Source organism: Rattus norvegicus, chromosome 7 (genome assembly GCF_021556685.1).
Source record: "Rattus norvegicus strain SHRSP/BbbUtx chromosome 7, alternate assembly SHRSP_T2T, whole genome shotgun sequence".
NCBI classification, from domain to species: Eukaryota; Metazoa; Chordata; class Mammalia; order Rodentia; family Muridae; genus Rattus; species Rattus norvegicus.
The window spans coordinates 5295428-5308799 of record NC_141540.1 but is presented as its reverse complement, the minus strand read 5'-3'; the positions used below and the strand labels follow the sequence as shown (position 1 = coordinate 5308799).

General features: G+C 43.8%; 1 long non-coding RNA gene across 1 annotated transcript in view; it reads right to left on the bottom strand.

The window, feature by feature from the left end:
- Positions 1-501: 501 nt before the first annotated feature.
- LOC102546625 (uncharacterized) overlaps positions 502-13372 on the bottom strand; it is a 37312-nt gene continuing 24441 nt past the window's right edge. Inside the window, 2 exon segments of the long non-coding RNA NR_203094.1 lie at positions 502-1965; positions 3116-3252. This is a non-coding gene — a long non-coding RNA (uncharacterized LOC102546625).

Sequence of the window (13372 nt, the reverse complement as noted above, 5' to 3'; positions counted from 1 at the left end):
TTCTGTGTTTCAGACATATGACTGGATGGTTGCCTTTCTGTCTCTACTTCTGCAGTTAGACCATCAGGCTGGCTTAGTAAATTGGAATCCTCATTTTGTAGTTCAAAAGTGACTTCTTCCCACTTCTAATTGTAGCATCAGCATCTCAGTACAAGTTTAGTTTATACATAGTCTAGGCTTTCTTAACAGAAAACATATTGATACCCTCAGCTTTAGAACTGAGACATAAACCTTTGCTAATTTTCAGTTCCTGTTCTTGAGGCCATTGTATTTGGGGAACATCATGTGATTAGTAATTGCACATCAACTTGGTCAGGCATGAGATGCCCAGGAGCTGACTAAATAGTATGTCTTACTATATCTGGAAGTGTGTTCTAAAGAGCTTAGCATCCACACTGGTGGACTAAAGGACATAACTGCTCCTCTGTGTGTGTGTGTGTGTGTGTGTGTGTGTGTGTGTGTGTGTGTGTATGTGTGTGTATGTATGTGTGTATGTGTGTGTGTGTGTATGTATGTGTGTATGTGTGTGTGTATGTGTGTGTGTGTGTGTGTGTGTGTGTGTGTGTGTGTATGTGTGACATCTGGCCAGTTGCTAGCTGAATAGAAAGAGGAATATAGGTGAAGGTTGATTTCTAGCTTGATTTGGGGGATTGATCTGTCAGTGACATTTTTGATTCTCAGATCTCAACTGTGAGCTCTTCAGTTTTGAGATTTCTTTCAAACATAACACTGACTTTACAAGTAGATATACATAGAGAGCCACATGTAAGTCAAGGGCTGGAATACAGACTGAGAAAACTGTTCCTAGGCAGTTTTGTAGCTTGAGTGTGAAATACAGTATTGACAAAAACATTGTGCATCATATGACTGTGTATACAGAACACACATACATAGAGAGACATATACAATTGGTTCTATTTCTTTTATTTTTTTTGAAGCACTCTGACTAATACTTAGTACTTGAAATCTAAAATTCATAGTTTTCTTTATGGATCTGTAAGTCAGAGGCTTTGGAAGGCAAGTTACTTGCTGTAAGTCATTCTTCAAAGGAAGGCAAAGATAAACATGAAGGAAAGGAGAATGTCGTGGAGGAAGTTAACACTGGGCTTGGATAGTTCCATTGGCAGGACTCGTGTCTTTCAAAACACTCAATCTTTACTTCCTGATTTCTACACATGTCTAAATGTTTTCAAAGGGAGTTCTAAGACCTCCATCTGTGCCTGGTAGTAAACTAGACAAGGCTCACACCATTCACTGTAGCAAACAGAAGTCACTGAAACCTGGAGACTAGATTTAAAGGATGTGCACTGTCATCCACACAGTCCACAGAGTCCTGTGAAGTTTCTATGTTGCTGGCTATTTTATGTTTTCTATCCTCCAGCACCATCAGTCACTATCCTTGGTTCTCGTTTTGAGCCTGAACCTCATTAAGGACCTGCTAGAACGGCAGTCTGAGTAGATCTCTGGTCATAGAGGATAGCAAGAAAGATGAGAACCATGAAGGTAATGCTAACTGCAGGCCTCGTGAGAGAAAGATGAGAACTCATGAAGGACTGAAGCCTTTGAGGACACACTGGATGTGCACATATCTTACCGTCTCCAGCCTTAGTAGCACCAGTATCCTGCAGAGGAGCTCAATGATCTGAAAATGTACATGACTTGAGACTTGAAGAACCACTGGTGGAGACCGAGGAGTTCCAATTGCAAATGATGTCCTGTGCAGCAGAATGAGCCAGCAGGTCAGGGGGAGTGTGGGATGCTACCAGCATGCCCAGAGACTTGCATTTTGTTTTTAGCGTGGGGACACCATGATAATGCTTCTCTGCTGCCTTTCAGATGACAGGCAACATGACACTTGCTCAATCGCAAGCGAGTCCTTGTCACAAGGATTCTGGATGATGTTTTCTTCTCCTCTGGAAGATACAAAGAAACTCTACCATTCAGCTCCTCCAAGGCTTCAGGCATCTGCATGGAAGGCACAGCAAGAGGAGAGACAGTGTCAGTGCATCCACTGCTCCTTCACAGTCTATCTCATTAGGAAAACAAAAGGCCTCCCAGGAATTCTGAGGCCTGCAAAGAAGGAGGTGGAAACAGCTTTCGAATGACTCAAAAGCGTTTTTTAAAAAAAATCTATTGAGTTCTCATTTGAAGTTCATAGAACACTCACTTCCTAGTTTGAAAATTGGTATTTGAGGAGCAAATTAAACATCCAAACTTCGTAAAATCTTCCTAAAAATGTATCTTAAGGAAACCAAATAGGTCCAAATGATGACTGTTTTACTGTATAGAAGACTGTTAATTAAGAATATGGAAAGCAAGACAGAGTCAGAAAAGCCCACATTCTGTAATTCCTATTAAATTTAGCAATTTAGTTAATATGTTGAATTCTAATTAAAATGTTTAGCTGTTGGGACCTAAGAAAGTCACATAGGACCAAAAGTAACCCTGCAGAGATTGCTTTCTTGTGGCTGATTGGGAAAGAGGGGCTAAGGGTTCAGTGAAAGCTCAGACTGGACCAACAAGCTCATCAGGTAAAGGAACTTGCCACCAAGCCTGGTGACTTGAGTGTGATCTCTGGAATCAGGTCCAAAGGACAGAACTCCTCCCAAAAGTTATCCACTGATGCCACACAGTGCACAGTGGAATTCATGTGCACAAGTGCGCGCGCGCGCGTGCGCGCGCGCGCACACACACACACACACACACACACACACACACACACACACACACACACACACAGAGGGGGGGGGCGTGAATACACATAATATATTTTGCAAAGGCTCAAATGTCACAGTGCCAAAGAATGAATCTTAGCATCCAGTCAGTGTTTCAGAACAGAAGGCAGAAGCAGGCCAAGTCTTCAGCAAGCTAGCAAGTTTCTAAGAATGTGGGTCCTGAGGCAAAACAAGGTTTGGAACCAGGGTGTGTCCAAACAGATGGACCATAAAAGGATTTTTTGAGAACTTGATGCAGACATTTGCACTTGCACCAGAATTATTGTTAATGTTGGCATTCATTCTACACTCCACTGAGCCAAGCTCCCTGGGCAAGCCATCCCCAAATAGGACTTGGAAGTGCCATTTCCACATTTAGCTACTAGGATAATGAGTCCCACCTCTAAATCCCCTGCCTGTGAGTTCAGAGCATTCCAGGGGTATCTGAAAAGATCTTCCCAGTACAGGCCCAATACCTCTGAGACCGTCTCATGCTCTTCCTACCCCAGCTTTAGTCTCCTTGATGGTGACCTGGGCCCTTGAAAACAAAAGAAGTAAAAAGTTCTTAAGAAGCCGTTGCTTTTTGTTTAGCTTCTGGTTCTTAGTGGCTTTGATGAAAAGCTGAATTATAGGAAAAAAGATTTGCACATTAATTTGGGATCATAGAATTCACATCCAACAAACTGGCGAGACTGGGCTCAGAGCTGGAGAAGGGAGACTCAGATGGAGCTTGAGAACTGTGCAAAGCTACATCCCATTTCCCTTTGCAACTGCAAGGGCGGGAGAGACCGATTTCTGAGTTGTGCTGATTTGTCCTATACCAGGCTTGGTAATGAGAAAGCACAGTGCCTCCCTTTGTAGCCTCAAACTCCAGGCTCTCCTGTCTCAGTTCCCCAAGCATCAGGAGGGCAGGTGTGGGCTGCTACAGTGCTAGCAGGAACAGGAAGATTTCTGTGTTCTGTTATCTCTTCATGGGCTGAGGCTGAGCCTGGAGTCTCCATGTCAGTAGCATCTTCCAAGGCTGTTCCTCTGTAGCTCTGAAACCTTTTTTTTTTTTTTTTTTTTTTTTTCGGAGCTGGGGACCGAACCCAGGGCCTTGCGCTTCCTAGGCAAGCGCTCTACCACTGAGCTAAATCCCCAACTGAAACCTTTTTTTTTAAAATATAAACCAAGTTTATTTTGCCTTTTAAGTAGTGTTCATATAGCACTACAGCTAGGTAAACAATATGAATTAGTCAAGCAACCAGAGCTTCCAGGGACTAAGCCACTACCTAAAGACTATACATGGACTGACCCTGGACTCTGACCCCATAGGTAGCAATGAATATCCTAGTAAGAGCACCAGTGGAAGGGGAAGCCCTGGGTCCTGCTAAGACTGAACCCCCAGTGAACTAGTCTATGGGGGGAGGGCGGCAATGGGGGGAGGGTTGGGAGGGGAACACCCATAAGGAAGGGGAGGGGGGAGGGGGATGTTTGCCCGGAAACCGGGAAAGGGAATAACACTCGAAATGTATATAAGAAATACTCAAGTTAATAAAAAAAAAAAAAAAACAATATGAATTAGTATACCTTCAAAACTTCATTTGGAAATAAGAAGAAAAATCTGATTTTACCTAAGCTATAAAATTTTAAGCTCAGAGTTACCACTTGAACTTTTTTATTTAAAAACTTCTCCGGAAGGTGTCTTGCTCTAAAGCACCCATGAAATGGGCGCAGCCACTCTCTCTGCTACTGTTCCAGTCCTTTCTGTACAGCAACACAGGGACAATCATCTCCAGTTTCTGAACTGCAGTAAACTGTAAGCACTGCTACAGTGTGGGACAGCTAGCTTTCCTCCAGTTCTTAGGGATAGCATTTTTAACATTTGAATGCCTGTAGCATCGCTCATCTTTGGCCCTTCTTCCTCCCTCCTTCCTGTCCTTCTATTTGTCTGTGCTAGACAAGGTTCTGCTATTAGACTGTCACCCAATATCTGAGTTTCTTTTCATAGGATTAAATCACCAAATCATATAAAGTGATATCCCCTGAGATGACAGCTTGTTTCCATGTCACTTCCTTATGGCTGTTCTTTTGAGAAAGGCTCTCAATGCACAGCCCAGGCTTAACACAACCTAGAGACCCTCTTGCCTCTGACTCCCAGTCTACATCGCTTTCATCTGCAATGAGATTAAAAGCTCAATGCTAAGCAACCAGAGCTTCCAGGGACTAAGCCACTACCTTAAGACTATACATGGACTGACCCTGGACTCTGACCTCATAGGTAGCAATGAATATCCTAGTAAGAGCACCAGTGGAAGGGGAAGCCCTGGGTCCTGCTAAGACTGAACCCCCAGTGAACTAGACTGTTGGGGGGAGGGCGGCAATGGGGGAGGATGGGGAGGGGAACACCCATAAGGAATGGGACTGGGGAGGGATTAGGGGGATGTTTGCCCGGAAACCGAGAAAGGGAATAACACTCGAAATGTATATAAGAAATACTCAAGTTAATAAAAAAAAAAGGAAAAAAAGAAAAGTATCCCTAAAATATACTGAATTATTTAAGAAATATGCCATTTTTAATAATGATGACAAAATTGCCTAATACAGTACTTTATGTGTGTATTAATGGATGACCTCCAAAATCCTACATATATGAAATGCAAGCAAGGTAAATTTACTTTATGACAACATTGACTATGATAATTGTGGTTTGTTTTGGATTAAAGAAGAAAGTACTTAAAAAAAAAAAAAAAGCTCAAGTTTCAACTTTTGTCCCCAGTACTGGGAGCGTTCTCCCTTGAAGATGCTCTGATAATTTAGTGGGCCAGCGTTGATTTGAATCAGTTTGACTTTGGGTTGGTAAAAATTTTCACTGAGTTTATGGACTTCATTTCTTCTCTTTGAGAGTCTCTGAGAACCTGATTCTTATTTTATTCTTCAGGGCTCAAGAGTCCAGAGATTAGAAATATACCAAAGGTGAAGATTCCAGTAAGAAACCTTGTCCCATAAACTCGGGCCTTAAAGAGAAGGCTAAGGATGACTTAGAAGTAAAGGCAATGTATTTTTACACTCTGTTCATGGGGAGAATAAAAATCAGTAAGATAGATGGAAAGAGGACACTAAAGAAAACAGAGACCTTCCCATGAGACCTTACAGGTATCTGTTGGCTGGGGTTCTCTATGAGCTTGTAGCCCCAACATCCTCTCACCTGGATGTTCTACTAACATCATGCCTGGTTGAGTTTACAGTTGTTTAAGATCAGACATAGTACCAGTGTCACAGTCAATGTTCTATTGCTATGAAGAGACACCATGACCATGACAACTCTTACAGAGGAAAACTTTTAATTGGGACTGGTTTAACATTTTCAGAGGTCTAGTCTATTATTGTCATGGGGGGTGGGAACACAGGAAGCCATGGTACTAGAGAGGTAGCTGAGACTTGTACATTCCAATCAGCAGGCAGCAGGAAGGGAGCAAAGACATTGGGCCTAGCTTGACCATTGTTAGATTCTCTTTTTGATCACCAAGAAACAAATAGATCTGTGGAAATTTCCAGGCAAATGTGGTGGTTAGGCCCTGTAATTCTAACAACCTGGAGACAGAGAATCAGTCATGGTGAAGACCAACTTCAGTCCAGAGTGAGACCCTGTCTCAAAAAAAAAAACAAAACCCACAAAGAAAAACAAAAAAACAAGAGCCTGAAGAAATGTACCACACCTTGATTACAAAGCCTTCTGGATACCCTGAGAGATTACTGGGGTCAGGGTAGTTGGACAATAAATCTTAACATTGAAGAGCACTGATTAATCAATAGGCCTTGACTGTATATAAAGAGAAAGGGGGTGGAGCATAAGTATTCATTGCTCTCTGCGTTCTCAGGGTAGATACCATATAGATAGCTGCTCAACCTGCCATGGTGGACTGTGGCCTCCAATTGTTGGCCAACGTACACCCCTTCATTAAGCTGATTCTCGGGCATGTGTTTTAGTAATGGGGAAGGAACTCATGTGGTAGGAAAATCTCCAAATTGCAGTCTTTAAGTATGCTGTATGTACAACACCAACATTAACATGTAAAACATAGTCAAATTTCAAGAAGAGAAATTCTAGGCATGGTGGCACATGTGTGTAATCCCGGCACTGGGAAGATGAAGCAGGAGGATCTCTGTGAGGTTGGGTCAGCCAGGACTACATAGTCAGTTCAAAGCCACCTTATAGTTTGTCTAAAAAGAATTTTTTTCAGTGAGATAACAAGTCCAGAATAGATAAACAGAAACGTCCAACAATAGAAGTGTTACTGAGGACGCAGAATGATAGGGGGCACCCAAAATCCCGGGATGTGGTGTAAGTTGGCAAACATTTTTATGCCAATAAAACTAGGTGTGCACATACCCTGTGGCCATGAAGGCAGATGCCTGTGTACACTGCATTAGAGGATCTGCCTTCTCAGATCCAAATCCTCCATTTCAAGATGCAGGAAGCAGAGCCACACTGACTGCTGGGTGAGTCTGCAGGGTGAGTCCGTGAGTGCTGTGGACCCCCCTCAATCCTGCAATTCTTGAGGGAACCAGCTACTAATGGTCCAGATTTGGCTCCTCAACACTTGGTTAAGTTGTGAGTGAGAGCAGGGTATGCAGTCTCTGGGGCCTGAAAAACATTTGACTGTCATTCTTGGAATTAATCTACTGTGCATGATTAAAGGAATCTGCACCCAGGAACTACTAGCTGGTAGCTTGGTAACATTAAACATGTACCCTTTCCCTGGAGATGCCCCGGAGTGACCTCAGATTGGTCCCATTTCTAGCTGATAGAATTGGAGGTAGCACTAAGATTGGCTATGAGCTCCCTGCTTCTGATCTTTTGGATTATCAGGGTTTAATGTCTTTCCTACAAAAAAAGACAACATAAGAAAAGTACAATTTATTGAGGTTGGAAGCCCACTGTGGCTGGCATCATTACCATGACATCATTCTGTGAATAGCATATGAAACTGGGCTCTAGCATTCATGTGGTAATTTGTACCAAAAACAAGTTTGCTCCGTGATCAAGACAAGAGAGATGAAGTAATAGAAAATATTTGGTAACTTAAGAACATACGATTTTAAAGTTTTAAGCTTGGAAAGTTGTTATAATCATATAAATATTATTTTAAAATGTTTTATGTGTTCAAACATGTATGGCTTAATTAAACGATTAATGAAACATATAAATCTAAAGAAAATGAGAAAGCTATCATTATAAGAAGTGTGTCTGTTTTATCTTTAGTGGGTTAGAGACTCTGGTGATGACCTATATTCTGTATCCCCGTTTAGCAGGGTGTGGTGACACTGGGTGCTGAGGACCACAATGTATGGGTTTTCACCATTGTTCCCAAGCTCTGTGTCAGGATCCTCTCTGTCCACATAAGGTTTCCAGTCTGGAACTTTTGGTCAAGCTCAGACAAGAGCAAGGGCTCAGCCTTGTGAATAGTCCTCTGGGTCTGTTGCAGGATCTTTAAGAATGTGACAGGGGAATGGTTAGTAACTTTTACCTAGTGAACATCTCAATATGGGGGGCATCTGACCCTTAGAGCAAAAGGTAGGAGGTTAGCCCAATTTTCATCGACAGATTTATTTTACCCTTCCTGATTTTATGCACAATGTAATTTTAGATGAACATATAGGGCCTTTGCCAGATTTAGGGGAAAGTTTGATCATGAAGATGAGGGCATTGTCAAATCTCAGAGGTAGAGGCAACCCATATACAGAATTTTTTGTCTTCTGATAACAGCAGAGAGTATGGGTCTCTTGTTCAACAAGAACTGCCATCCATTTGCCTCCTGTTTCTTTTTGTCACCTGGTTTCTTCCTGTGTTCTTTCTGTCAAGGTGAGGAGTCCCTTCTCTCTAAAGAGGGCCTATGGACACTGGCATTGGCAAATGCATGCCAACTGTTCGTAGTATGCATGTCTTTGCCCTTCTCCCAGCAAAATGAATGGGATAAAGCCAGAAGGTCAGCCATTTGTGTTGAAGTCCATTGGCTGAGGGACTGGGCCTATATCATCCTGGGTGGTGACCACTGCAACCTAGTATACCTGATTCCGTGTTGAACAAAGCTGCTCCATATAAAACCTCTTCATGTCTGTAGGAAGTGCAGAGTGCAGCTGCAGTGGAGCCCAGAGTGGAAGCCAGAGGCTTCCACCAGCCCCAGAGCAGAGCAGGATGCCGCAGCCACAACTGCAGAGGTAGCAGCAATCAGGCCTGGGTTCTTGCTTAAGATGGGAGATGAAGCTGATCACATCCACCTTCTACCACAGCTATGGGTGTTTCTGTATTGTCAGACCCTGCCTGCAGGATCTGAGCTTTGAGCTCCTGTTGATCAGAACTGGAGGAGCCAAAGACTGGGCAGTTCCTGGAGTACATTTCCCCTTATGAGGGTTGTTATGGGGCCTCTCCACATCCACGGCTATGTCCCTCCTCTGTTTGGGGGAGTCTGATGACCAGAACTTGGCTGCTGTCTTGGAGTGGCTCCTTTGGTATATCATCTGGTCGTGGGCTGGGTGGGCTGATGGCTATTGTTTTATTAAGTCAGATATGGGTCTGGCCCAGAAGACGTGCCTCATAATGGGTTATTTCAATGTTATGCATCCACTTACTGCGGTTCCCCTCAGGAGGTCCATTACAATGATGGAGATGTAAGTTAATGACAGTTCCTGGCACAAAGTCAACGTATTTATTAGTACAGTTGTAGCAGCAACTGATCACAAAAAAGCAGGCCAAACAAGGTCAAGTCTTTTGGATAGATAGGCCACTAGCCTCCTCCAGGGTCACAGTGCCTGAGACATCCATCATAGCCATCCTTACTCCACAAAATTCCTTCTGGGCATGTGTCCACCACCCACAATACTACTCAGGAGCCCCTACTGCTAGCATCACCATAGCAACAGTAGCACCGACTTGCATCCACAGTTGCTGCCAGAAGAGGGGTGCAGCATGGATGGGCCAGCATGACCTATGAGCCTATGGGAAGTTGTGTATCATCCCAGGGGCAGCAGTAGCTGTTGTCCCAGGAGGGCTCACTTCCCTTATTTTTTAGATCTTTGACTCCAATCAATAGAAGTGACAGAAATATACAGAGAGATAAACACACAGAGAAAATTATCAGGGTCCCAACCATACATTCATGCACCTGAAGAGACCATATGGACCCCAGTCATAGATCCTCACCACCTGCATCTCATTGGCATCCTAAACAGAAGGTGCTTTAACCAGACTTAACTATAGAGGTGACAAACCAGGCAACTTTCAATTTTGATCCATTTTTGGGCTGGAGGTGTCAGATTCTTTTAAAGCATTGGCCGTCAAAGAGATTTCATGAGGAACATCTTAGGTTGTACAACTCTTAGAGTTCTTGACCATTACATTCTTTCCAGCTCCAGGGAACTCCAAGTCCACCAGTGTTTCAAGGTCTGGACCCGAGATGGAGGTGTGTTACTGGGAGTGGATTTTGAGGTTGCAAAGGCCCCCACCATTCCCAGGTAGCATTTGTTTTCTTCTACTTCATCAACTTCGGAGCTCTCAGCTGTTCATGCCACATGTTCTTGCTCTAAAACTCTGAAATTGCAAGTCCCCAATTAAATATGTTGTTCTATATGTCGCCTGGGTCACCTGTTTAGTTCTTCTTAGTTCTAGCATTCTGTTGATTGAAATGACAACAAAAATCAAGCTTTCTGATTTTGTAGATTCTTTGCCAGGGCATGGTAAGATCTACCTACCTTCATTGTGATGATTTTCAAGACTATACTGATTTCTAAATCTTGGTTTTCTCAAAGCCTGGAATGGTTCCCTTGTCATTAACAGATGGGACCTGCTGATTCTTTTTACTAAGCCAGGTAATAGTGAAGGGCAGGAAAAGGAAGCTCCAAACACCCAACTGCAATTAGCTGTGAACTTAGCTTTGCTGCACATGGAGGCCATTCTGGGAAGAGAAAGCCATCCATTCCAGGCAGTCCAATGAGAGGAAGTGATTGGCTTCATCCAGAGAATAGGTTGAGTAGAGTTAAAATTTGCATTTCTGATAATTCCCAGGTAACGAAGCTACTGGTGCTTGTCCAGGTCACAGTTTCAGAAGTGTTGGTCTCGCATGCCTGACTGGTAAGTGAGGAGGTTGTTCAGGTTTTGATATTTATGGAATTTCTACTTTCCAGAACTTCTAGGAATACATGGCAAGTAGGCTTGAGTCTGAATGAATAAGTTGTCTTCATAGCTTGTATGGTGGGTAATGTTTGTTGATCATCAACTTGACAGCATCTGGAATCTCACTGGAGACACACCTCTAGGCACCCAAGTGGAAGATCATTTGATTATTAGCTCTACTATATAAAGCATTGCTAGATTTAGGTTACCCTCTGGACATGCCTGTGCAGAACTATTTGATTAGACTAATTGAAGTGGGAAGACCCACCCTGTATGGTTGACTGGGATAGTGGACTGGATATGGTCGATGAAGTGATTTGAATACCAGCATCTTCCTCTGCTCTCTGCCTGCAGTCAGTACAACAGCTCTCAAGCTCCTGCTGTCTTGACTTTCCACTATGGTGCATCTTGCAACTATAAAACAAAGTAAACTTCTCTCCCTTAACTGTTGCTTTTTTACACATATTTAATCAGAGCAACAGAGAAGTGACAAAGCCAATCAACTGTCACTTAAGCTCCTGAAAATCCACAGGAATCTCAGCCAGGAGTCATAACCTATTGTCCAGGAAAACTGGAAATTTAGGGGGAAGAGACACTCTTTCACAGTGCTTCTCCATTCACAAGCATTTTATGGGAACACAGACACTCAAGAGACAGAAAGTGGTCAACTGCAATGGAACTGAAAGGACACAGACCCCAATCACATGGTGGATCCCATGAGTCACATGGTGGATCCCATGAGTCAGAGGGTAGATCGATCCCATTAGCTCTGCTTCCTAAGCCACCGTGTACTTATCTCCTTTTTCCCTGCTACCATCTTGCCTGAATCTTTCTGCCATGTGTCATGCTATTACCACTTTGATATCCCATGATTCTGTGCTTTTCCCTTTGTATTCTGATGGCCATGGTGCCTGTTCAAAAAACACCATGCTGTGATGGATTTACTCCTGGTGATATCCTATAGCCACATAGTTGAATTCAATCATTAACCTTAGTGGTTTCAATTCTTCTGTGCCTAACACTAGTTTTTGTTCACATTTAGAGGACAGAACCTTTGACTCCTTTTTATCTTTGAGGGGAGTCTTTCGACTAGGCTTCTCTGCCCCTGCACATAGAGTCTCTATGTCCCCTTTCAAGTACATAAATCATAAAATACCCCTCCCTCTGATTCGGTTGGTTTCATAGCATGAAAAAACAGGGCCAGGCTCTTTACAGATTCATTGCTTCCTTACCTTGTCCAGTACAAAGACTGCAGCACTGTATCAGGTGTGACACATACTCTCATGCTCCCTGGTGCCCCTGCCCTCCCCGGTCAGAGTCCACATCCCTGGGTGAGCCCCCAACTCCATCCTATCCCTAGCCTGAGCCCGAGTCCTACTCTGAGACGGAGCCCATGCCCTAGCCCTAGCCTGAGACTGAGCCCATGCCTTAGCCTTAGCCCGAGCCCTAGCTGTGACCCAAGCAAGAACCCAAGCCCCAGCTTGAGCCCTAGCCCAAGACCTAGCCCTTGACTTGGCCGTAGAACTAACCCTAGTCTGAGCACGAGCCCAAGCTCCGGAACTGGTCCGAGTCGGAGACCAAGCCCTATCCTGAGCCAGAGCACAAACCCTAGCCCTATCCCTGGCCCAAGACCTAGCCCAAGCCTAAGCCCGAGCCCGAGCCCGAGCCCGAGCCCGAGCCCGAGCCCGAGCCCTAGCCCTAGCCCTAGCCCGAGCCCTAGCCCTAGCCCTAGCCCTAGCCCGAGCCCGAGCCCGAGCCCGAGCCCGAGCCCGAGCCCGAGCCCGAGCCCGAGCCCGAGCCTGAGCCTGAGACCGAGCCTGAGCCCGAGTCCGAGCCAGAGCCCGTGCCCTAGCCGTAGGGTCAACTAAAATACAATTTTCTTAGTCTGGTCTCTTAGTCTGCAGCACATCTATCTAGGCTCTTATGACTCTTAGAGTCTCTAGGGAGAAGTAGTGTGTAATTATTATAGGAGGACTGCATTTATATGTTATTAGTCCTTTTCCCCTTGCAGCTTTTACTACACTTTATTTGTTCTCCATGCTTACTGGCTTAGGTAATATATGCCCGGGGGTATTCTTTTTCAACTCCAGGCCATTTCATACACTGTTTACTCCTTTCACTTTGATAAGTCTCTTATTTAAGTTAAGGACATTTTCTTCTGTATTTTTGTTGACAATGTTTTTTTCTTTGTTTTGTTTTTTGGGTTTTTTGCTTTTGACCCGAGTTTCTTTTCCTCCTTCTTATATACTTTATTGTCTTTATCATTTTATTATTATATTTGTTATTTTGTAGAAAAGCCCTATCTATTTCTTGGATGTTTTCTTACAGGATTGCCTTTCTTTCTTTATTTTTCCTTCCTTCCTTCCTTCCTTCCTTCCTTCCTTCCTTCCTTTCTTCCTTCCTTTCTTCTTTCTTTCTTTTTTTTTCTTTTTTTCGGAGCTGGGAACCAAACCCAGTGCCTTGCGTTTGCTAGGCAAAGGCTCTACCACTGAGCTAAATCCCCAAC